A 27,039-nucleotide genomic window follows, 5' to 3' on the forward strand; every position below is an offset into this window, starting at 1 on the left:
ACTAAGACATCATCTATGACAGAAATTGCACTGTGGGGGAAAATAATCCTTCCCCCTTATTACGTTTCGGACAATGACTCCATTTGGTTAATAATGAGAGGTATAATAAAACCACTAAACATGACTTAAGGAGCCCCACAGCGGGAGGTGAATGGCAGGTCACAGATGATCACACAACAGCGCAATGTCCCACAGCTCACTGCCAGCTCCAACACATAGACCAATCAGTGACCCATAATGCCTCTGTCCTGGGCCTCTCTAGGAACCCATTACCCATAATTAGTAGCGTTATCTGTCTTTGTTTAGTTTCTGGTTCTTCCCCTGGGGTAGTGAACATCGTCTATTGATGAATAAGTTATAAACCTCATCCAAAGAGAAAGAGCTTTTTAATGGCAATGGTTATAATGCCGTGTGTAGACGATGCTGAAATGATTATGCCTCTGAAGGCTCATTTTCCCTTCGAGAGAATATAAGAACGTACTTAACTCTTTTACTACAAATCTAAATGCCAGAACTTCATATACTCAGGGGTGGGCTGGAGTGTGACGGTGGCCCGTGTGTTTTCCAGCACTCTACATACCCATTGATGCTGCTAACCACAGCTAGAGTAAATCAATCAATAAGCACTCCTTTACAACATGCAGTACATGTGCATTGTGCAACGGTACTTTAAAGATTACATCCCTGGGGCTTTGTTGTCACTGCTTTACAACTAGCTGGCTACAGTCTATTCCGCCCACGTCTTCTACAGATGCCAGGAAAGGTCCCTGATGTGGTCGACTTCTCCCCTCCCCCACCACCAGTTCCGGCAAACCAGAGAACCAGGTTCTACTCTTATCGGAAAGTGCCAGACATCAGCTCTACCGCTAGGATCCTGCGCAGCGCCTGCAGACATGCCTCGACATGAAGGCATCACACCCATACGAGAACAAAGCTGCGCGAGAGAGAAAGAGAGAGCTGGTGCTGGTGTCGAGAGAAAGAGTGTTACAGCAGTAGCACTCACAGGAAGAGGACATGCTGGTTGAGAGGGGGGCGGGTGGCAGATGCTGGGGTTAGTCCACTTCTAGCCGTGAAATATATATGATATTACCTGGATTCATGTAACTACTGCTGTACAATCAATACTTCTTTCTAGAGACATTTCTGTCATTTTTATTCTAGCAATTCACAGAGGTTTAATGGTTCAAATTAAACTGTTCAAATGGTTCAAATGAATAAATCTACTACATCTTACAGAGCTCTAAAAGGACAAATCCAAATTTGTTTTCTTTAATAATAATTTCATGTTTGAGAAACTTTGCAAGCAAGCAGCTCATGAAGCTTGTTTGATGGACAGACTTTTTGGGTGATTGAACAGGAGCTGTTGCACCCAATCAGATACACCCTATCCAGTACTGACATTTGCAACACAGTTGGGTAATTTTGGCGCACTCCACGTGGCAGATTGGGGTTTAATTCCTTGCCTGAACAAGCACACTACACATGGGGCAAGACTCCTAACCAGTAACAAAGCTTCAATGGTCAGTTATGCAGACACATTTTTAAAAATAGAGATTATTTGTAAAGTACCAGTTTAAGATAAATAAATATCTCATGAACAAATTCTGGTCATCATCCATCTTAACCTAAGATGCTACCACTGTGCGAGCTAAATGGTGCATTTCCATGGAAAATACAGTGTAATTTCAAGCGCCACTGATAATGAGGAAGGCTCAGGATACAGCTAGCTAGCATTTAACTTTACACAGATAGACGTGCTCCAGCTTTGTGGTTGAATGTGACCAAAACTGATTATAGAACTTTGAAAGGGGGTTGGCAGCTCTCTAGGACAGTGAGAAAGCAATGCAGCAAGGAGAGACAAGTTGGCAACTTAGCAAGTTAGCTATATAACTTTTAAGATAGGCTAGGGAAAAATCTGATGAATGCAGTTTGGCAGAAAGTGGCTAACTAACACATGTCTATCAAAATATTCCACTGTGTAATAATCTGCCTTCTGCAAAGGTAGTTCATGCTTTTATTGCATGAGAATATCACAGTGCTTTCTTTCATAATTTTCTATATTTGTAAAATTCTGTCTAACTCACGCTTTCATTCATATACTGCTTGCAACCACATACTAATAAGTTAAGCAAGAATAGAGACTGTGGAGTTGGCTAGTGTTCCATGAGTGTTCCAACGCGTGGTCATTCCAGCATCCTCGCAAGCTGAGCACTCATCCATCCATCCATCCCCGCTGATAAAACATAGATAATCTTTAAAGAAGGTTTCTCACTACATTATGTGGCTATTTTGAACAAGAAGGAAATATAATGTCATAACAAGCCCACCAGGAAAGTTTCTGTTAGTGTGAAAGAACAGGGATTTATGAGCCTAGTAAGCCAGAGACTGGGGTTCAAGTCCCTACTTAGGCTGCAATGCTATTATTTTTGGTTGCCTTGGGGAAAAAAAAACAACAACAAAAAAAAAGAAACTAACTGTCTCTGATGATAAAAGGGCTTGCTATATTCTGTATATTTAATTAATTCCCATAATTCATGTTGCCCTATTGTCCCTAGAGCCCCTGCCCCTAAATGTCTGTGCACAGGCCTGCCATTCAATTCCAGTGTTAAATTGCCTCTCACCTAGTCAGACACACTATTCAATTCCAACAATAAAATTCCTTGTCACCAGATATCTTTGTGGAACTCCAGGCATCAGGTACCGAGACTCATCCACCCACTACTACTCCACTAACCTATTGCAGAGAGACTCTTGGCTTAGAGAGAATTACACTCTAAAGCAGGCTGATTTATGGCTGCCACTCGAGCTCTAGAACACCCCTTTACAGACGGTAAAGATGCAGATCAGGCAAAGCTAACAGGTTCCATCCATCACTCCTTATACATCTCTAACATTAGACGCCTCCAGCGTGAGAGAGAGTGAAAGAGAAAAGAAGAGAGGGGGAGGAGAGATAATGGGGGGGGATAGAGAAAGTGAGGGGGGAAGGGGAGAGAGAGTGTAAGAGAGAAAAAGGCAGAAAAAGAGAGCGAAAGAGAAGAGAGAAGGAGAAAGGAGGGAGACTAGAGAAAGGGATGGAGAGAGAGTGGAGCAAGAGATTGTAAGAGGAAGAGCAAGATAGTGGAGAAGAAGAGAGAGAATGAGGCAGGATAGAGAAAGTGAGAGGGGGAAGAGAGAGTGTAAGAAAGAAAAAGACAGAAAGAGAGAGTGAGAGAAAGAGGAGAGAAAGAGAAAGAAAAAGGAGGTAGAATAGAGAAAGGGATGCAGATAGAGTGGAGTAAGAGAGTATAAGAAAGAGAGCGAGAGAGAGAGAGGAGAAAAAGAGAAGGGAGAATAGAGGAAGGGAGAAAGAGGAGGGAGTGAGGCAGTGTAAGAGAGAGAGGCAGTAAGAGAAAGGAAAGAAAATAGAGGAAGGGAGAGAGAAAGTAAGATTGGGTAAGAGAGAGGGGGGGAGGAGAGATTCTGATCTCAAGATTCCCCGCCTGCTTTATTTTGACTAGCTTTTAAATTTCAGTGTATTGACACCTTTACAATTCTATTGCACAAACATGCTCTTTGCCAAGTCATCCCAGCATCCTCTCTGCAAGCTGAGCACTCATCCAACTCCCACTAACACGCAGGCAGATGAAGGCAATTACTACTGCCAGCACTCCTCTATCCACAAACACATACGCGCTATAAAGCGGGGGGGAGGCTGTCACGGGCTAAGACAGGAGACGGTAGACTCTTAAAGGTTAAAGAAACAGACGGGTGAACTGGGTGAATAACAATCAGTGACAGTGAAGTGGAAAGACCAGGAGTGGAAAAATGAAAGAGTGCAGAGGAAGAGATGTCCTTTGCACGGACGACACTTATATGCATCAAAACTGCCTCTTCCACACACTCGAGTGAGGAGCCTCTTACCAATAGTGGCCTCGCCAAATCACAGCCCCCGGCTCCTTAATTGAGACTGCACCAGACTAGCAAAGCATGCCTGGCATCTACAGCAGATGCACTTGTTTCTCATTTGCAGACTGTGTATACTTGCATGGCAAGATTTGTTCGTTTATGCACAAGGATAGGCAGGCCCAAAGGGGAAGAGCGTTATATAATTGATGCTGCAGATGCCTGAAGCTACACAAACTATTATAGGGGATAAACAGGCCATGGATAGAGATGAGGAGTTATGTCTGGTCTTAATTTATCAACTAGACTCTATTATATTAAAGGAGATTAATATTTCATTAGTGAACAAATATGACTAAGGTCTTTTTTTATTGCTTATTCTTGCATTTTTTTTAATTAATGTATGAAGATTGTCTTGTGCCTGCATTTGGCTTTGCAGAGATGACCATTATTGGTCAAATAAAGGCATGATAAAGTCATGAAATCCTGTATTAGTTACAGCTGGAGGATAAGGAACAAAACGTTGAATCTCCCAAAAAAAGTAGCTTTACACGAGAAGCAAAAATTCTTTACTGTTAATGTAAGTAACTAGATTTTGTGGTCATTTGGACCATTTCTGTGGGTCTGTTTGTCATGTCATGTCATATATATGTATATAAAGCTTTACATTTTTCAATCTTTATGTGATGATTAGCTGCATATTCTTTTGCATCTTTAGAAAAAAAATGAATACATCATTAATATTTGATACATCACCCAACCCTACTATCACTGGTTAAGCTGCATTCAAACATAGAGTATGGCATATGCGCAACAAAGGCACCACTGGTTATTTTTCTGTCTTTTTCTCTCCAAATGATCCTAGTATTATGCAAATTCTGACATTTGCATAGAGAATATTGATAGTTTCCTTTCAAACTATAATGGCTGCAACCCAAAAAACAGCAACAGGCTGTGCTTGAACCAAACTGACAGCCTTTGCATATATTTCATGTTTCAAAGGCACTTAATTAGATATTTCTGCTATTTTTCTTTGGTATTTAACAGATGAAAATGAACTGTTACATTCTCTTTAGGAAATCATTTTCCAGGACAAATTTCAGGACGATTTCCATTACTTATATCGTGTCCATAAAGCGCTAGTGTAGCTGCAGGTTTTCATTCCAACCAAGCAGAAGCACGCTTCATATTACTAACCAGTTGTTTGAGGACTGAGACCATTTGAGTAAACAAGTGGAATAAGGTGTGATCCTGCTTGTTTGGAACACCAGTTCTCTGCGAATAAGACTGGTGACAGCTGACTTATACCTGACAGTTGTTGCTCATGAACGGTTGTCTTAAAATGTTGCACAACTGCCAACATCTTTAACATTAAAGTCAACAATACACCCCTTACTGACATCACCAAACATTTACTACTAAAATATTAGACATGAAAGTTACATAAGCAATAAGCTTACATATGCAATAAGCTGGCATGACCTCACTTTCCAAGCATTCCAACACAGTTTTTCCAAACCACAATAAGTGTGAATAGACACTCAAATGGGAAATAACAATATGCACATTTTATTTTAACATTTAAACATTTTTATCAATCTTTCTTATTTTCCAGTTGTTTTTCATGACTTTAAAGTTTTTTTTCATGATGTGTGGGAAGCCTGGACTGTGTTCATCTAGTGAAGTATATTAAAAGCTGGATGACATTCACCCAAATCTTGTAAACACAAGTAATTATTTTATAACAGGTCACTGAGTGCAATCTCATTGAGTTTATACTAAAACAAAACAGGGTTATTTAACAGGTGATCTCAATTCCAACTGTTTGTAAATAATACATGGTTAGTCTTTATCCACAACTCTGGCTGTCTGGTTTTATCCTATTCAGTCTAGACTGAATTGTAGATCTGCTGCAGTACAATTTACTGCTGAGAAGCTGAAGAACATACACTGTATACCTCAATGACAGCGTGACATTGTGTTTGATGCTCCGTGCGTTCACTCCCAAAAAACAGTCGGTGGCCTGCTGGGTATATGTCAAAAAAAAAAGAAAAGAAACTGCATAAAAAAGTATAACCTGAAAGAAAACTGCAGAGCCTACAAGAGCAGCAGCGCACACCTGGAGCAAAGCGAAAAAGCCAGCGTACTATATTTTCATTAGAAAGCGAACTCTGGCTTGTGACTCACTTTTGCGTGTCCCCATATGAGTAACTCCTGTTTTTGTTGGAGTTCAGTGTCAGCGAACAAAGGTTCTCGCTAAGAGACGGGGCGGCTGCTGCCGCATTTCTAGCGTATTAGTTCCACGCTGACGGTTTTGTCACGCCGATTCTCAGGGATAGAAAACTTATGCAGCTTTCGCTAGATCAATGCCGCTTCTCCTGGGGAATTTTTGCATTGTGTGCAATGCAGTGAAAAACATCAGAGGTGTCCTACTTTTGCGATTGTTCCTACCACAGTCGTTTAACTAATGGGACCCTTTTCTAAACGAATCAAAAAATGGCAGGAATTGTGATTAATTATCATGTGGAATAATTATCACTCAGAAACACAGAGCAATCGCGCGATAATGAGCGATGAAATCCTACCGAGGTATGACAGGGGCCCTATTATGACTCCTCTCCATTCTGCCGAGTCAGAATCCTGTTATAAGGGTAAACCAAAGCTGCCGATTGGCTATAAAACCCATGCTTAAAAATAATTCAAGGGTGAAAATTGCTGATCTGGGAACAATGCAGCAGCTTTGGATATTCATTCATATATCAAACTGAGACAGATGCTAATTGACTGTGTATGAACCTGATCTCATCACCGCCTCGACGGGCTTTAAGCGTGTAGGAGACTGCCTATAAATTGCAAAATCAATGAACGAAGAGGACTGCAATACAGCTCCGAGAGTAAATGTTTGATAAGAGATGTCCATTTTGGCTGTGGAAATGGAAACATGGCATTTGCTTAGCTTGAATGCACACAATCATGCAGCTCTTAGGTCTGCAGCAGCACTGGAAGAGCCTGCAACATGAAGGTCAGCAGAGGTAGGGGGGGTGGTAGGGAGGGGGCAGGTGAGCAGGAAACAAATGGAGCTGAGATGGCGATGCCCTCGGGGAACATGATCGGCAGCCTGTACTGTGCAGACTGACAGGTGTCTGACAACACTATCTCAACAGCCCTCAAACATCCAATGCCCTGTTACCCCATAAAACACAGAGGCCTGAAAGGGCATATGTGAGTGACAGGCTGGTACATTCGCCTCCTTCAAAGTGGCTGCTGTGATCTATGGCGTTTTTCTGGAAGATCAGTTTGGTATGGATTTTAAAAATGTAGTAGAATAGAATTTATGTGGAAAAAAATGTATTGATGCATTTGTATTATCTATTGATTTTCAGAAGCTCTGATGGTTTTATTTCCTCACAGCTTGCGTGGTTTTGCACCTGGACTGCTTGCTTGAGTAAACCATACATTTTACAGACATTTGGCTGGAAGACACATGGCCACAACCATGACGTTTGTGCTTAAACAGAGTGCATAAGGCATTAGGGACGTCTACAGAGATGCACCTAATAAGCCACCATGTATGCAATGATAGACATCGCTTTGAACATGAAAGGGACCAATGAAAACTGGGATAACTGCACTGTCACTATCAGATAAAATCCTTCCAGGAATGGTAAATTCATAGGAAAAGGAAAAATGTCCTGAACTTTTAATGGAGTTACTGAATGGAATGGAATAACTGAAATTTGGGGTGAAGACCATGCCTGAAACCCCTCCTTCTACCAATCTAACAGCCTATTAAATCCCATCTCTACCTCCCATTTCACATGATGAAGTTGTCACAATCCTCACCACCACCACTCATCTCATCCAACCAGAAGCCGTCCAGAACTCAGTCCAAGTTCTGAGAGTTCTCCACCCCCCCACCTCAATCTCCTCGCATACTACTGCCACATGTTGAAGGCATGGTCTAAACTCACAAAATGGAACTGCAAAAAAATGGTATTTTGGCAAGTGAAGTTATCTTACATCTAGTCAATATATGTAATATTTCTCATTTTGAGTTTGTAATAAGTTATAATATAATATTATAAGGTTATTTCACTTATTTCTAGACATTTTTATTTGTTTTAACCCTTGTGTGGTGTTCAGATCTGTGGGACCCATTTTCAATGCTTACTAAAAGAAAAGTGATGTGATTTATCATTATTTCAACCTCAGATTCCTTGGCCTTTGCTCATTTTCTGTGAAGAACATATAAAACAACACTGTACACCCCCTACACATTTATATTACACATGTGGTGTTGGGGTGAACCTGTGGGAAATAAAAGTGTGGAGGTGCTGTTTTCTCTTCACTCTGTTCTCCTCCGACATGGCCTGCTGTTATCATGTGTGTGTCTACGTGTGTATGTGTTTGCATATGTGAGTGGACAACATGGACAGGCTGCTGACTGGCTACAGCTGCTAAAGGAGAACCCTATGCTGGCCACTTGTGATATTTTAAACATCTGGTATTTTTACATAAATTATTATGGCTGTATTGATTTAAAACAACAATAATGCGCTGGATCCACCAGACCACTGAATAACAAAAAACATCACCACCACACAAGGGTCAAATTATCTCACTATATTGGCAGATCATTTTGCTTGTTGTAAGAAATATGCTTTAAACAAGTAAAATCATCCGCTAATATTGTGAGATAATTTCACTTAAACCAAGAAAAACATGACTGCAGGATGACATCAAATTCCGAACATGCCTTTGCCCCTAAACAAGCTTTTTTAATCCTCAGCCGTGATGGAACAACTATAGAAACAGGACTTACAACAGAATACAACTCAACAAACAAGATATATATATATATGTACCGGCTAATTTTTTTTCACCTAAAGAAATGACCAACAGTAAAGCACATTTGCTTCGATGTTTGAGGCTTCTTTCTTTTACTGTTTTCTTCATTTTGCAGAACTGTTATGTAAAAGCAACAGAACATTCAAGGCTGTAAGTTAGCGAAAATAACTTCACAGCCATGATGTTATTTGTGATAACACACTCCCTTTACTGTTCTATTGCTTTAATGGAGCAACAAGGTTTTGTTCCGACAGCACCAATATGCTCCATGCTACAGTCAGTCAGGTAGCTAACCTGAGTACAACCATGACCTCAAAATAAATACCTCACAGATGGTCATATGTGGTATGGCATCCTACTGTATATGGCCACAAGTACATATGCAGTGTCCTCCAGAATTACTGGCAGCCTTAGTAAAGATTAGAATAAAACACAGCAGAGGAAAAACCTTTGTGTTTGTTCTTATACAACATTTTAGCAAGACAAACTAATTCAAACACAAATAGTTCAAATAAACAAACAAATAAACAAACTCATGAATGAATAAATAAATCAATGAATTCCCAGAAAACATGTGCCTCAGTGATTGGCACTCCTGGATTTAATACTTTGTTTACCCTCTCTCTGTCAAGATAATAGCACTGAATCTTTTCTTATAATGCTGGATGAGGTGGGAGAATACAAATAAATAGATCTTAGAGCATTCTTCCACATATAATCTCTCCAGATCCTTCAGAGTCCTTGGTTCTCACTTTTATACTCTCCTTTTCGGCTCAGCCCACAGGGGTTCAGTGGGGTTTAGGTCAGAGGACTGTCACTGAAAAAGCTTGATTCTGTGGTCAGTGAACCATTTATTTGTGTAGATGTGGAGGTCTGCTTTGGATCACTGTCCTACTGAAAGATTCAAACGTGACCCGGTTTTAGCCTCCTGGCAGAGGCAGCCAGATTCTGATCTAAAATCTCCTGGTAGCTGATGGAATCCACAATGCCGTATCCTCACAAGTTCTCGGGGCCTTTGGAATTAAAAGAGTCCCGGAACATCACAAATCCACTGCACTGGGGATAAGGTTCTTTTGACCTTTAATCTTTAATGCCGCCTCTGATGTTTGCTGTCAAAAAGCTCTATTTTCAGGGCTTTTGATCGTACAATATGAAGCTTAGGGAAATCTAAGTGTTTATGCTTGTTCTTAATTGTAGATGTGGAGATTAGGTAGCACGAGGATGCAACCAACTCTGCAACTGTCCATCTATTATCTATGGAGAAAGTTTTGCCTTTCAAACCATGCTCATCATTCTGCATGCTCTTGTATCCTCTTTCTGAAAGGTATATTCAGTTCAAGTTATTTGAAGCATCTTGACGATTGCCCTAATGGTGAATATTAGTATTTTCAAGTGAGAAGTTTTTTTTGCCATTGCTTTGTTTTATGACAGTTAAAAACTTTCCATTTCATTTTGATTGTGCCTTTTCTATATATAGATTTTCTATATGTTAATGGGAGACTTAAGCTGGCAGTATATTTCACACAGGGAACTAATGAATTGAATGAAATTCTGCTGAACACGCTGCTGTAAGTGTACTTAAAAAGAACTTGGTGTATGTCTTTTTCACTCGGTGCAGCTGGACACCCACTCCAGTCACTGTCAGGAGGAGGTCTCAGATTAGGAGGTCATATGAACACAAACCACTGCATTGTTTTGGCCAAAAAGAAATTACATTGAAACACCTTTTTCGTGTGAAGCATCCTGCCAGCCTTAGGGTTTTAGGCCTTCGTATCATCTCATATTTATGCTGCATTTAAACATGAAGGAGTTCCCAAATAATATGATGTGTTTACAAAGACTGAAAATATACACTTACTGGCCTCTACCTTGTATCTGACATAACAGTGACATGTTAGTGCATTTGTGTGCTGCAGAGTAGATCACACACATCCACAGCAGTGCAACTCACTGTTACTGCTGGACTGAAAATAGTCCACCAACCAACAAACATCCAGTGAACAGTATCCTGTTGCCAGGAACTAACCACTGTTGAAGAACTACAGGATGACTAAAACAAACTGCGATAAAACAGACTGAGAAACATTACGTTCTAATAAGAATAATATCCAGAATGCCTGTTTCAAAATTGGTGGGCAGAAAGGTATCAGGCAAAAATTTGACACTGTTGCTTATTGAAAATAAGAATTTATTGCAAAAATGCTATTACTGTGTTATACAGTGTTATAGTTGGTGATGCTCCCCAAAAGATTTTGAGATACTAAATAAAACATCTGGCAGATAATTTTTCCTTGTTTCAAGCATTTCTTACAGCAAGCAAAACTGTGTGCCAATATAGTGAGATAATTTGACTTAAAACAAGAAAAAAGCATCGATATATACATTCAATAGTCTCAAATGGAGAAATATTAGATATTTTAACTAGATTTATTTTCACTTTCCAAGATACCAGTAGTTAAGCTAGCCCGTCAGCTAGTACTTCTATTTGTTATGTTTTTTATATCCATACTGTCTACCAAGCACACATCACTTGTGCTGTTTATTACACGTATGCTTTAAAAAGTCATTTGATCAATAACATGGTTGTCTATGGGGCAGAAAGGCAGGGAAGGGGGTTTGTTGACATCTGAATACATGTAGCTCATCTTGGCAAGTGCATTTACCTCAAATCTAGTCTATATATATAATATTTCTCATTTTGAGATGGTTGTAGGAATAGAATATGACTATTTAACTTATTCCCAGGCATGTTTTTGCTTGTTTTAAATAATTTTATTAAAGGAAATTATCTCTCTACATTGGCAAACCATAATAATAATAATATTAAGAAATACACCTGAAACAAGCCAAATTCTGCCATTAAAGTGAGATATTTTAACTTATTAAAAGTAAATAAAAATTTACAAATAAGCTACATAATTTTGTAATATTCCTACAACTATACCAAAATGAGAAATATTAGATAGATAGATAGATAGATAGATAGATAGATAGATAGATAGATAGACAGATAGATATGATGTCCTGATGTCAGTGTCACTGCAGTGCTGAGTATGATCCACCACCAATATAATACTAGCAACAAAGTGGCCAGTGAGTGTATGTTTATTAGCTGTTAATTAGATTCTGCTCATATAAATTTCTATGAGTGCCAGTAATTGTGACATATTTTTAATATATTTTTTTTAAATTAAGGTGATGAAGAACAATCAATTATTCAGAGCTTTTTGATTATCCTCACCAAGGGAGCCAGTAATGTATTCAATTTTCTAGCATTTTTAAAATGTACCTTTTGTTTTCATTTTTCATTTCATTTATATATGCACAATAAATTTGGCTCCTAAAAAAAAAAAAAATAATGTCATCAGAGTTAATATTATCAATTGCTTGGCTCAGATTCATCTCGTACATCTGTACAAAATGACACAAAGTCTTCTTTAAAGTGCTTGTTGGCAGCTCAACTGCTGGGTTGCTATTACTGAAAGGAGAGACTCAAATTAAAGTCCATAGTTTGCTTTACACTGTTAATTGGTTGACCTTTACAACGCAGTGGAAGAGCTGATATTGACTCTGTGATGCTACAGAGAAATGAATGAAGCAGAAATGGCCTTGTGTCTGAAGTCACTTCAAAGGCCAGTGCGGGGGCTCATTGTAGTAAGAGTGAATGAGATGAAAATATATTGGACAAGCTTTCTTAATTTGCTAATCAGACAAAAGCAGTTTTCTTAAAGCAGTGTTTTTCAGCTCCTGTCCTAAGGACCCACTGCATGTTTGGTGTTACTCTGAGTCACCTGAGTCATATAATTAGCTCATAATTAAGCAATTCATGAGTTAATCAGGTGTGTCAGAGCAGGACGTGAAGCTGCAGTGCAGGAATGAAACTGGGAAACAGACATGCTGAGTATTGAGCTATGTTATGAATTTTCATATGCATAAAATGGAGGAAATAACTGAAATGCATTGCATTGCTTGAGTGTGAATGTATGTAACCAAACTGGCATATCTTTACAAGCCTCAGTGTAGCCACAGTGAACATTAAGAACATTGCTAACACCGGCTGCTGTTCAACTGATGGAGGTCAATCTTTCTGAATTCTGTTTATCATTAGACCATCGATAAAAGACAAACTTAGGATTTGTGAAGCTGTTTTTAAAGTTGCAATAAAAATCTTTAACAGTTTAAAACTTTCTATACAATTTAGATTTCTGACATTCCTATAGTTATAGGATTTTAATTAAATATAGGGATTACAGCAACTTCCTATCATTTTAAAACCTTCAAGCTTAGATTTTGAACTTTCAGTTTGTTCATATTAAAACTTAAAAGAAGCAGAGATGTGTCATAAGTCTGTATCTTTTATGAGACAATGTAAACTTGATACATAAACATTTATCCAATTAAACATCATATTTACTGCCCCTTAAAAGCCTCAGTCAGGGGCTGTGGCACAATAAACGAGCTTTGCCTTGCCATTCATGTTCTAAAACACTGAAAGAAAGGATTAGGCGTGAAATTGTAGAAAAGCTCTAAATGGAGAAAAAACAAGTCAATGGCATAAAGAACCACATCCAAGGCTCTAAATGGTTTGTTTATTTGCATTGTTTGTAAACAACAGGATCAAACTGTTTGCTACTTGCCTGCAGCAGGGCAATGTTTTTGAAAAAATGGGAATCAGTGGGAATATTCCACAGATGTAAAGCCATCGAGAAGTGGTTTCACAAATCCCCAATCGTGCCTCTGACTGACAGCCTAAAGATGGACAGAATTTGCTCTGACAATTCAATGTTTGCCAACTGAACAGTAACTATGGGTGATGCTGACATATGTTCATAATGTATCTGTGGCTACCCTGTGGCCGAGTAGGTTCGAGGATACTGTCCAAGGGGAAAAACATTTACACGACAGCAAACTTGAGTGTTACTCTTTGAATATGAGCAAAAATTTGAAAAACAGACAAACAAACAAACAAACAGACAGAAACACGATAAAAACACTGCTCAAATCCCTGAATCACCAGGTCTATATGAACACAGTCTGGGTGTGTGTTAGAATACTAATACTCTAATGAGTGTGATTAACATGACTCCAAGACACCCAGCCAGCTTTGTCACTCAAGCATAACTACAACCAATGCAGAACTATATACACTGTAGAACTCTACACAATGTAAAACTAAACACAATGCATAACAACACAGAGTACAGAACTATATACAATACAGAACTGCACACAATGCATAGCTATATCTAACGCATAACTACACACAATGCATAACTGCACACAATGCATTACTATATCTAATGCAGAACTGTACACAATGTAGAACTATATCCGGTGCATAACTATACACAACACAGAATTGTACACAATGTATTACTATATCTAAGGCAGAACTGTACGCAATGCAGAACTGTACACAATGCATAACTATATCCAGTACATAACTATACACAATGCATAACTGTACACAATCAGAACTGTACACAATGCATAACTATATCCAATGCGGAACTGTAAACAATACAAAATTGTACACAATGCATTACTATATTCAGTACATAACTATACATAATCCATAGCTATACACAATGCAGAACTGTACACAATACAGAACTGTACACAATGCATTACTATGTCCAATACATAACTATATGTAATCCATAACTATACACGATGCAGAACTGTATACAGTGTATTACTATACCCAAAACATAACTATACACAATGCATAACTATATCCAGTGCAGAACTATACCCAATGGACAAGTATACCTGTTGGAGAACTATACCCAATGCATAACAATACTAAATGAAGAACCACACACAATGCATAATCATACCCCATGCAACTACACACAATTCATATTGATCCATGCATATTGGGCACCCACAAGACCATTATTACCCTAACTGGAAAGAAATTTAGGCTCCTTGGGACTTAGTCTCAGTATTCGTTACATCTACTTGCACTCAAACAATACAATGAATTTTTAAATAGATTAAGCTACTAAATCCAAACAAAGATGATTTTGAAGATCATTACGTTAATCCAACAGATAAGTAGTTCTGTGCACATCGTTTCTACAATGCACAGAGCAGTATTTGTGGAAGTGAATGGCAGGGCCTCGGTCTCGGTTTGCACATGCAGTAATTGAGTTAGTGACAAAGACAGTGAAAGATGGCTAAGTGCTTGTAATTCATTGTTATAATTGTGTTCTCTGATGTCATTCCGTATAAGCTCCAGTAAAAATAGGCAGTGACAGCAGACAGAATGACTCACTCAACTCTGTCTATATTGTTCTCGCTGGCAGCAATCTCAGCTGCCACAGCGCCTGACGACTTTGCCTGCATATCTTTGATCACTATTCTTTCATCTTTTTTGTGAATCGGGGGGCCTGTGCAAAATAGCTATGTGGCATGATACTGTATGCGGAATTCAATCTCTGAGAGTATATGAAAAATAAATTAGGTTTCCTATCACAAACATCTCGGTATGCTTCCAGGTCCCGCTGCAGAGCTGCCGGGGAAAATCGTGTCGATAAAGAATGTTACCACATTCATGTTGATTATCAAGGAACGAGGCAGGGACAGTCACAAATGACTTAACAGGCATGTGAGAAGTGGACAAATTAAGCCATTATCCCATTGATATAGAAATTGTGATGTAATTGCTATTGTTAGTTACAACAGCAATGGAAAAATGAAGTGAATCATGAGAGCACATTTCTTGTGAGCAGCAGGACGTGATGCTCAAAATCCACAGAAAGTGCCTCTATTTACTTTTGGTATAACCGGTTCGCAAGGCAATAAAATATACACTACTATTTAAAAGTTTGGAATCATTACTTAGAATCAATGTTTTTCAACAATCTAAAACCAATTTTGTTGCAGATAAATGTATAAAATGATTATAATATGTTAGCCGTGCACAACTTCACATGCTAAAGTAATTAGTAGAACACACAGACACAATATCGAAGTCACTTAACCTCCTGGGTGGTGGGGGGTGCTGGAGCCTGTCCCTGTGTTCGTTGGGCAGAAGGCAGGAAACACGTTGGACAGGTTGCCAGTCCATCACAGGGTGGACACACAGACATATACAATCACACATACATTCACACCTAGGGGCAATTTAGCACGTCCAGTTGGACAGACTGCATGTCTTTGGTCCCGGAGGAAACCCACACAGACTTGAGGAGAACATGCAAACTCTACACAGGTCGCCCAGCAAGGGAACCGAACCCAGGCCCTTCTTGCTGTGAGGTGACAGAGCCACCATGCTGCCCATTAGTAGGACAATGTACTGTGAACAAAATGAAGAAAAGCTAGATGTGTCCAGAATAATAAACACAGCTGTGGAGGACTCTAAAATGACTAAGGATAAAATTGTATTACATTGAGAAGATGTAGTACAATAAATATCCAAGAATCATCATATTTCAATCATACAAAGAGGAGGTCAAATCTCATGCCAGATAACTGAAAATATAAAATATATAATTCCAGTACACTAGCAAACATTCTTAGGCATAGAATTCTTGAAATTAAAAAAAAAACCTTCTAAAAATATTTTTTGGTGAACAAGAATATTTAAATCCACATTGCATAAGTTTTTTATTGTATATAAAATAACAAAAAAATAATCGAGCAAGTGATTCCACCCTGTGTCCTGCCTTCTGCCTGGTGACTGCTGGGATGGGCTCCAGCTCCCCCCGTGACCCAGAAGGATAAGTGGCTTTGAAGATATGTGTGTGTGTGTGTGATTCCACCCTATTGAACACTAGAATATACATAGACCAAAAGGCCAAGAGATTCTGCACTTCTGCACCTGAAGTATCACCAATGAACCTGGTATGGACTCACCAAGGTACCTGCACCTGTGTACATGGTTGATGTGGCACTGCTTTAATATCTTCTATCAACTATGACATGCATCTAATAAATGTCAGCATTTATTAATACAGGAAAAATAACACCAAACATTAACTCATTCACCTTTCCCTCCACCATATACTGTAACTAAATAGAACTGCAATGCCCAGCATCTACAAAAAAGGCGGAATGTTATTCCACATTGCAGAAATGTGTTTATCATTAATAAAGTAGATTGTCTTCTTACTTGCACAATAAATGGTTATTAGCTCTTTACAGAGCAATATTTCTTTAGGCCGTAGAAAACAAGCAAAGCAAAATATAAAGCAAAGGGCAGATTTCTCAAAAAAACAGGAATTATCATAATTAGTTATTACTGTAATTATCATAATCGTCATCCCGGTGAAACATTTTCATTTTCTGCATTATAGAGAAACTTCAAGTGACCCTAAAGCTTTTGGAATCAATGGAGTCAGAACGACTTTTTTAGCAGTGCACTGAAAAAGTGTCAACACTAAATCCTTCTTACCTAGATTGTGTGGTTTTCTGCCATAAGGTCCCTCTCACCCTTTTAATACCAAAGACGCTTTCAAGTTCACGCCTTGATGTCTCAACAAGTTGTCAGCCTGGAATGAAAAAGAAACACTGTTCAAAAACACAACATCTGCTAATAAACTTTATCTCAGCAAAGTTGAGTGTAAATTTAAACTAGCCGAATCACTTCTGTATCACAAACAGCTGCACCATGTCAAATTGAAAAGAGAAGAAAAAATAAGCAGTAGAAACAGGACAACCCTGTATCCAAGTCCTCATAATCTAATTTTGTAGCTTTTTTTTTAGATATAAGGCTTTATATAACCTTATAGTTTCAAACTTTTAGGAGAAGCTGCATAGACAGAGACGTATTGATGAACTAACAACAGAAAAACTTCAAAGAATGTGACAGATCTTAGAAAAGGAAATAATAGACCATAAACAACAGATGTTTGCTCAGTATTGACAACGTAGAGGCCCAATGGGCAGTTATCCATGTTCTCTACAATTTTCTAATTCTCAAGACCTTGGATTGTGTGTGTGAGCTCGTGGCACAAGCACAAACACGTAACCCCTACTGACCCTTATCAGGGATCCTTTGTACTGGCAATAAATACTGATAACAGTAGACACTTCACTGATAATAAACATGATTTTGAAAATCATTGTCATTATCTTTCTCAATAACCAACAGAAAGAGTTCACTAAAGCCTTGGGGGCAGTATACATCTTTGTAACTCTAATAGATTATCAAGAAACTGAGTATATGACTCTTTCAGACTGATTTTTTATTTTTTATTTTTTTTGCTAAATAAATAACTAGCTATTACATACAATAAAACTAATCTAACTTGTTGAACTAAACCAAACCTATCAACTCACATGGAATCCGGTGCTCTCTCATTACTAGGAGATGGCAACAGCAAAATTCAAATGTGGTTTGAAGCAAATGTGCTTGCCAACCTAAATCCATATAACAACACATTAAAATGACTTATGTTACATGTGAGCATGTATTTTGCTAATTTTCGTGTTCCTCTGTCTCCCATCTCACTCTTCACATTAGCATTCAAGATGGCTGAAAAGAGAGGACTGCTACCACACGTGCTATGTTTTAGTTTGTCTTAACTTCACAATAAGTTTATTTTTAAGAACCTCACAGAACTTAGATTTTGAGACATTCAGGGGCTCTCGAACCCCTCTGGACCCCTTCTGTTTCGCACCTTGTTTGAGCTACCTGGTGTTTCAAACATGTAAGAAAAGGGTGTCTACAGAGCCCTGCTGGTGACATCCCATATAAATAAAAAAAAACGTGTGGCCATGCCTTAGTAAGGCGTGGGAACGAGATCCTAATGCGTGGTCATGTCTTAGTAAGGCTTGTGACCAAGATAATTAAATCTACAAGATCATGCCTTATTAAGCTATAGTCAAGGTTTAAATATCTCTTTCCCACACTTACACGTGGCCACACATTATTTTTATTTATACGGGATGTCACCAGCAGGGCTCTGTAGGAACCTGTACATTTGCACCATCTAGAAGTCTAGTTCCCCATGTACTCTTGACTACTAGCCAGGGAAGTGTAGTGTAGTTAGCCTTCAGTTTAGTTTTGTTTCCTTAGTTAAGTACTTAGTTAAGTAAGACAGAGTAGGCAAATGTGGTTGATTAGTTTTGCTCTTTTCTTTGGTGCCCTCCACAGTTTGATTCTCACAGAGTGGCACTAGATAAAGCACAGTGTTTTTATTGTGGTTTATTTTAATAAAATGGCTTCAAAAGCTCAGTTTGTTTTGTTCCTCATTTCTTTCATGCCTCCTTCACCAGTTCATCATATTAATGCCATGTTATAGATGCTACAGCACCCTAGACAAAACTGGGGTCATAATTCTAGTGAAACAAAGTAAACACTGGCAAATTTATTTCCAGCCACAAAGTGGAACAGCAGATACCAGCATGATAAGATATGTTAAAACTAAAGGACAATTAGATTATTGATATACATCAGTTGGCCTGAAAATAGATAAGGAAGCAAGAGATTAGGCTCTGTGTCCCCTAACAATGTCTCAATTTGATGACTACAACTGCCCAAAATCTACATTCTAGGGCCAACCAGTACAGATTCAGCCTGCCTGTGATTCATGGTCATAAATTGGGTAGGACTTGTGTAATTCATTTCAGACTTTAGAGACATAGCCAAGTTAGCAACAGACTGGGCCAAGAGCCCAAGCTGATCTTGGTAGAACTTAAACGACTTTACCGTTTGAAACACCAAGATGTCCACAGGCAATACAGCTTGGGCCATGATGCTCTGCACTGCTACAATGACACTTCTGTCAAACTGACTACACTTTATGGTATATAAAGAAGAACAGAATGACACTGTGAGGAGACAGAAGGTGGACACTTGTTTCTCCAGCAACTGCTGCTTTTAGAGGTCTGGCCTTATTCCTCATTCCAAGGCCTTGGTTGCTTCAGTACTAGAGAAGCACTGCACTACCTAGATTGAAGGAGACTATACATAATTTCTTAGAACACACTGATCTTTATCAAATCTTCTTTGGTGTGCTACAACATATTGGGATTTCTGCAACATATTGACCTTGCAATGTACATTTTGATCACCAGAGGTTGGAGCAACTAAATGAGAGATCTATGGAAATAAAGCAGCTGAAGGAATGGAGACAGGATGTTTGTGTAAATTATGTAATTGCTATAAGAACATCTAAACTCAGCACAACATCTAAACCCAGAGCAATCTGATAATTTGTTAAATCCTCCAGCAGTCACAAACAAAATGTGCGCTGCTAATGCACAGCTCTAGGTCGGATGCAGTATAATATGGAATGGCTTTAGATCAGATGGATTGTCATGTTCATGTGGAATTGAAGTTAAGAGGCCTATTTGACTTTGACTTTTATAGCCTATTGTCCCTGCAGGCCAGCCGGCTTTATGTTCTCTCCAACAGTTTGTAGGATTGATTTCCGTTTTTGCTATTTTTTTCTTCATGGAGCCACCACCTTTACTGGTAAAGATTGCATCTTTTTTAACCCCCTCTGGGATCCACACTTAGGCTTGTGTAAAGAAGTGTTAAGATGGATTCAAAAACATGGCAACATCACAGGCCTCTTATACCTCTTATATCTGTTCCATAAACAACTCACTCTAGTGTAGTTTCATGTTTTGTTCTGCTGTTGGACCCCCCTTGGTGTGTTCTACTGTTGGAGCTATTTCAGTGATGCTGTTTGAATTCTGATTGGCTGAGAACTTTCCACTTCCACTTTTCCCAAACGTATTGCACACGGCTGACATCGATGCATTTGCACTTAAAGGAATGAACACTAAGTCAGCCTTCTGGACATGTAGTGGTGATCATGCAGGCTTTTGCCAATGTCTTTGACTATTTTTACATACTACAAGCCTCCTATTTCAACCTTCACAGTGTAGAACAACAGCGTGAATATGAACTGTTTATACCATGTTCTGATCCAAGCAAAAGTCCACCATTCCACAGCCCATTCATAAATTCATTTGCAGAGGAAACAAGCCCACTGAGAGCCAATAATAAATAAATAAGTAAATACATAAAGAAATAGATGAATAGATAGACAGATGGATAGAAGCACAGGTAGCACATTCTATGAAGCCTGTGTTCATAAATAATTCTACATGCATTTACAACCCTTTGTAACTTGGTAACAATGCTTTGTAGGTATACTTGTAAACCCCGTACACTTACAAATTTTGGTTCTTCAATGTTTTTTTAGTTAAGAAAATTAAAACAACTCTTTTTAGGATTACAGGGCTCTTTGCATCATGAAAGCATTCTTCAGATTGATGGAGAGTGTGCCGTATATGTGGTTGTATATAGAACCTTTTTGAAAAGGATTATATACACCACCAAAAAGGGTTCTTCTAACAAGCCTGACATCATAACAATAGAAGAACCCTTTTTGGTTCTTTTAGAATCCTCTTTAAAAACATTCTGTATAGAACCATCTACAAAGCATTCTCCATCAATTTGAAGAACGCTTTTACAATACAAAGAACTTTTAATCCTAGAAAGAGTTCTTTCTATTTAGAACCATTTTCTTTACTATAGAATCCTTGAAGAACCATCTTTTTAAAGTGTGTAGTAATGCATTATGAGGCTGTAGTAATAATAAATCAATAAAATAATAATAAATTAATCTTTAATGATTTATAAACATGTAACACAAATGTCACTATCCATCACAATGCTTTTACATAGATTATGACCTGTACATAAATATAACGCAACTAAAATACCTATTAACAATTATAAAACATGACAAACATTTAAAATGCCATCACTGAGTGCTGTAAGTAAAGTGATATTTAGGTTATTCAGATTTAAATGTTTATTGCAACATGAATTGTGTATGTGTTTGTCAGTATGTGCTCTATAGTATGTTTTAAATCTTTTGTTATTGCATGATCATCTGCGTGAGCTTCCTGCCTGGCAAGGTTAAATAAGTGTTTATGTATTCTGGTCATATTTGGACATTGTAGGACAAACAGATGTGGTCTCTATAGAGTTTTAACTTTGCAAAACTTTAAAAATTGCAATAATGAGTCTGTGCTTTTGTAATTTGTTTGGAATTACACGTTCCCACCTTACATTATGAAAGTTTATAATACCTTATAATTATTTTTTTATATAAAAACATATCAATCCCTTTACTTGAATCACTCAGTGATGTCATTTTAAAAATGTACAATGATTTTATTGTTTTAATTATAGGTGCTTTATAAATGTGCATAGATCATTATCCATATTAAGGCATTATATGATGTGAACTTGTGTTACATGTTTGTGAAGCATTATTATAATTTTATTATTAGAGATGTATATTTATTGTTGCTAGTAACAAAATCATACATCAAAATGATTTAATTTGATATTATTTCTCACTATTCAATTTTGTAGAAAGTATGGATTTGAATCTTTCAATTATTATGACTTTTGTGTTTGTCAGCAAAAGAGGAAATATTTTATTAGGATTTAAATTAGAAGAAAAGTTATTGTTTATTGTGAACACCTGTTTTGCAAAAAGACTAAAAAACATCCTCTGTATTGTTGTTGTATTTATATCACTGCAGAAAACGGTAAAATGTCATAAGTTTCAGCTCCAACCTTTTGATTACGAAAGTAAAACGTAATAACTCACTGATATTAAATGTGTAATTACATTGTAATAGTATAGCAAAATGAAAGTAATAATTAAACGGGCACCACAATTCACAAAAGAGGATGAATTGCTAGTTTTCTTGCATTCATATGTCATATAACTACATGAAATACTGGTATATGAAAAGAATCTATCAGAAGCATTTTTGGGTTGTTTTTCTCATTCTGTGAACATGTGCTTCGAGAGTGATGATGTATAAACTGTGCTTCTCAAAGCTGAGCCTGATCGCTTGTCACAGCTGCCCAAACAAATTCACCCTCACTCCAAAGAAATGTTTTTATGATAGGGGTTCTGAAAAGGAGAGGGCGTCAACGATGATGAGGGCGAATAATAAGGGGAAGCTCAGTAATATCCTGTCGCTATTTATCTCTCTCCATCTCCCTGCTTCTCTCTCGCCATCCCGTCTCTCATGGAACACATGCTCGTTCCCTCATTTTGTCCCCATTTTGCACTTCTGCCCACACTACCACACCTTATTCTCCGCACTGAAGCTGAGGCATGCACACTCCTCCACTCTCTCCAGCTAAGTGGGGCACATATCTAATAAATTCTAACAAATGCTCATCACTTCCACACAGAAATAGTCAATTCTAGGGCAGCACTCTCATCACATTGCTGCTTACCAACAATGAGGTCCACAGAGGGACGTCCATTTATAGACACCGAGACCATATTTGACTCAAATGAGCGTCCCGCAATATTTAGGCTACCAGGACGGAGATAAAGGTATGCATTATCGAGAAAGGCAAAGGTGTAAGTTCTCTGTCAATGTCACTACTATTGTAATGTTTAAGGATAATTTACTATACTACAATTCAAATAGATTCATTTTTTCTGGAAAGAAAAATTGATTATCTAGAGTTCTTTTTTTCACTGTGAAGTCTCAATAGAGTACAGTACTGTGCAAATTCTTCTTGTATTTCACTCAAAACATCTATTAAGTACAAGTTATTTGTTATATTTCTGATATTTCTGAGGAGATTAGATATAAGATAGTCCACTTAAAAATCCACCAACAAAAAATAAGAGGAGAAAAGGAGTTTCCTTACACATACATACATACATACATACATACATACATACATAAAAAGGCCCTGAAAGCTTGAAAGCTTTCATCTTTGAGAGAGAGAGGAGAAAATCAAGCCGCTTCAGATCTGAAAAAATCCATAGGTGTTTCTGTCCATCCTTCCACTGTGAGAAGATAACTCTGCTGTGCTAAGGGTCTAAAAGGATGTATAGCTGACAAGAAGCCCTTACTGAGAAAAAGGAAATAGACAAAAAAGAACATTTGCACTAGAAACTGATCAGATGTGGAGTCAGGTTTTATGGAGTCTAAATTTGTGGGATTACTTGGATCATGAGAAGCTGGAAGTGCAACCAACCCCAGAACAATGATCTGACCACCCCAGAGTTCAGATCCCCATTGAAGGTGTTTGGGATTATTTGGATTGTAAGAAGCAGAAAATGCAACCAACTTCTTAGACTGAACTTTGGAGGTATGGAAAAACATCCCTGCAGATTTCTTTGAACAAATTAAAGCAAGCCTCCTGAAAAAAATGGAAGCTATAATAAAGGCAAAGGTGTAACACTAAATACAGAAAAATGATATACTTACTTGTTGAGGTCTCTGTGTAATTTAGTGTCAAATATGTGTTTTCTACTTTTTTTCCTGACACCAGTAAATTAAAACTGGTACTTAGCAGCCAAATTGACTGGAAATTAAATAAATGAAGAGTATTCTCTGACTTTTGTACAGCGCTCTATGCATAAACATATCCGGATACCCACATGTGATTTGAATCAGCTTACAGGCACAAATGCAGTGTTTTGCATACAGCCACCCTTGTGTAGGCATTTACAGATGCCCAAATGCAAGAGGTTATATACACACACATCAGTGTTTGTATGTGTGCAAAAGACTGTCTCAGTTTGTTGAAGAGCTCTAAAGAGGACGCTGGGTGGGACAAAAACAAGACTTTATGTAAAGCAGTTTCCTCAACAATCAATTTACATTTCTTTGCTCAGAGGCCCGACTCCATCATTTCCATAAGTTGAAGTCGTACTCAAATCACACTTCCTCAAGCTCAGCCAGTCACACTTATTTTTCCACTTATTTCTTGCACCCTGGTTTACATCTGCACGTCTGTATCGTATTCCCATTTCAACATCCCCTCACCTTATTCCTGCAGTCAGAATGAGGTTCTGAAAAGCTCTTGAAATAAAAATGGCTTTCACAGCTCTGAATCTGTTCTGTGTCTCTCATAATATGATGCTTTCAAGGAAGTTCTTAACTAAATATTTAGAATCATGAAACGTTTCTAATTGAAGTTGAACAGGCATACTTTGGTGAAAAAACGGATCTCCGGCAACAGGGAAAACAAAATCAAACCTAATCGAGAGCCTTGACCTTTTCAAAAGCTCCGTGGAGATGACTGAGCAGAGCACAGTAATGTTTTCAATGACACTCCGTGACATTTGCACTTAATATAAACAAATCTCTACCTCTTTTGGGCATAAGAGGTTTCAGATAAGTGTTCAAGTCTTGAGAGAACAAACAAAGAAATAATCAATTGACACCAGACAAAACTTACAGGTATTTTCTAAAAAGCCTAGTGTGAAAATTTATAGTAAGTTACTGCCAGTTAATATTCAATATTTACAATACTGTAAATATACAGTATTGTACTGTAATTGACTTTAGAGAAACTTTATTGTAATTTTAAAGCATTAAAAAGAAAATTGCCTGTACTTCTTTGGACACAATTACAGATGATGTTTACTCGGTTCCTTAAGTTATCACAGAGCAATGAGTGACTTATGTCAGGGCCTGATACTGAACTGTGGGTGGCTACACTCTACAGATACTGTAGCTAAAGCACTGCCCACAACATCAATCTATAGATTTACTGATCCCACCAATAATAAAAAGATCATCAAGGATATACCAATCTACATTACAGTTATTATCTCCCTTTTCTTTTATGTCTAATACATTCAACCTTGAATGAAATCTCATGAAATCTTGTTCACATTTTATCTTTGTATAGTTTTCACTGGAACTAACTGTAGCTGAGCCACGCTTGAAGTCATAGTAAAATACTCAATATAGGCACACCTGTGACCACCTTACACCAACTGATGTCTGTATTACTGCGTCAAGTCAATAAAAACTATTGTGCTGTTAATCAACTGTTGTGCTGCTCAACCGGACCACTGAGTTTACGGATAGACAAAGCAAGAACTTTAACCTAAAGGAGCGACAGCTTATTTTCTTAACAACTACGGCAAAAGGTAGCAAGCGCAACACACTAAAAGATAGAGGCAAAACCGCTCCTCCATTAGTGTCCAGTTTGAATTAAAGTATTTACTGAACTCTTAACCCATAGCAAGAGGATAGTGGGCCACTTTTGGCCCACTGGTGGCAAAACTGGTGGCCCACTGGCCTTTTGCTCAGTGTTTTTCAGGCTGCCCACCATTGGTTAAGCAAAGTATTACACAAACTGCCACTTTCAGTTTTTATTTTCCACTCACAGTCCATTTTACTTATTTTTCCTTCCTATCATTTGTAATTTAGTTTAGTAAATTATTTTAACAGAGTGTGGACTGGCAGTGGCATAGAGTCAGTGGGGTGTTAGTCTTACCCAGCCAGCAGATAAATATATGCTTGCTATCTGGAAAACTGCAAAATACAAAGTAAAAATATGTTACTTGCATAATTTACTGCAAATATGTTACTTAAAATTTGTTTGTAGTTAGATCTGCCTTAAGTATAGTGCTAAGGTGGGGGTGGGAAAACAAATTAAGATTTCTGCAATAAACACTGTTATATTATGGTACTTTCATTATTATATGACCAAAAAATGAAAAGATTTATGAAATGACTCCAACGGACAGTGATGGGTGACTGTTCCTGTTCGCCTCTAGCAGTCTAGAGTTGCTTGGCAACAACAGCATATGCTAAATTAGCTATATTTCTCAGTGTAAGAATTTACTGTGATTATCATTTAGAGCAACTTGAGTAATTTATTGAAAATGTGTGCCTTTCACATTCCACCTTCATGGTTTAATAAAAGCAGTAAGCCATTTGAGGCCATGCATTATAGTGATTTTACTATGAGTAATATAGAAATCATGAATCAGAATCACAAACATCCAAAAGTATTCACTATAGTGACAGGGAATGATAATGAACCCTGAGTAAGATGAGAACATTCTACTCTGTAGTGAAAGAACAGTTATCAGGGTCAGCGCCTCTGAAGCATGCAGTGAACTGATATTCAAACAGGAGCTGCATAGCCAGGCAACAAAAAGCAAGCATTCTTGTTAGAGAAGGAACCTGAGCTGACCTTGGTGTCTACTCTGTAAAGTTCTTCTGACTGAATTGAACAAGAAAGATGTCTTACCTTTTACATCAACCTGAAAGCAAGTCTAAAAATATATTGAGCACAGCGAGCACAACCGCTTGCTTGCTTGACTTCAGCAACATACTGTATCTTCAACATCATAAACTTTGGTCGCACTATAAAGCAAGCCCTCGAATTACAATCAAAGTCATCAAGTTCACTGGTCTAGACTATCATCTTTTATGAGTATTACTTCTCCCCATGACCTTCTGGTGGCTCTTAAGAATATTATGCTGGTCGTTGGACTGTCTGCAGGTTAGGACTCAAAAACCAAAGTCAAAAGAATGGAAGAA

General features: G+C 38.0%; 1 protein-coding gene across 1 annotated transcript in view; it reads right to left on the minus strand.

Moving 5' to 3' along the window:
- Positions 1–26,833, minus strand: part of LOC118824153 (leucine-rich repeat and fibronectin type-III domain-containing protein 2) — a 52,638-nt gene extending 25,805 nt beyond the window's left edge. Inside the window, exons 1-2 of the mRNA XM_036594120.1 lie at positions 26,747–26,833; positions 17,132–17,228 (exon numbers count right to left, since the gene is read on the minus strand). The gene's annotated coding sequence lies outside the window, so the exon portion shown is untranslated. The remainder of the gene's footprint in view (positions 1–17,131; positions 17,229–26,746) is intronic.
- Positions 26,834–27,039: the final 206 nt, after the last annotated feature.

The sequence above is a fragment of the Colossoma macropomum genome, unplaced genomic scaffold, assembly GCF_904425465.1.
Source record: "Colossoma macropomum unplaced genomic scaffold, Colossoma_macropomum, whole genome shotgun sequence".
Classification (NCBI taxonomy): Eukaryota; Metazoa; Chordata; class Actinopteri; order Characiformes; family Serrasalmidae; genus Colossoma; species Colossoma macropomum.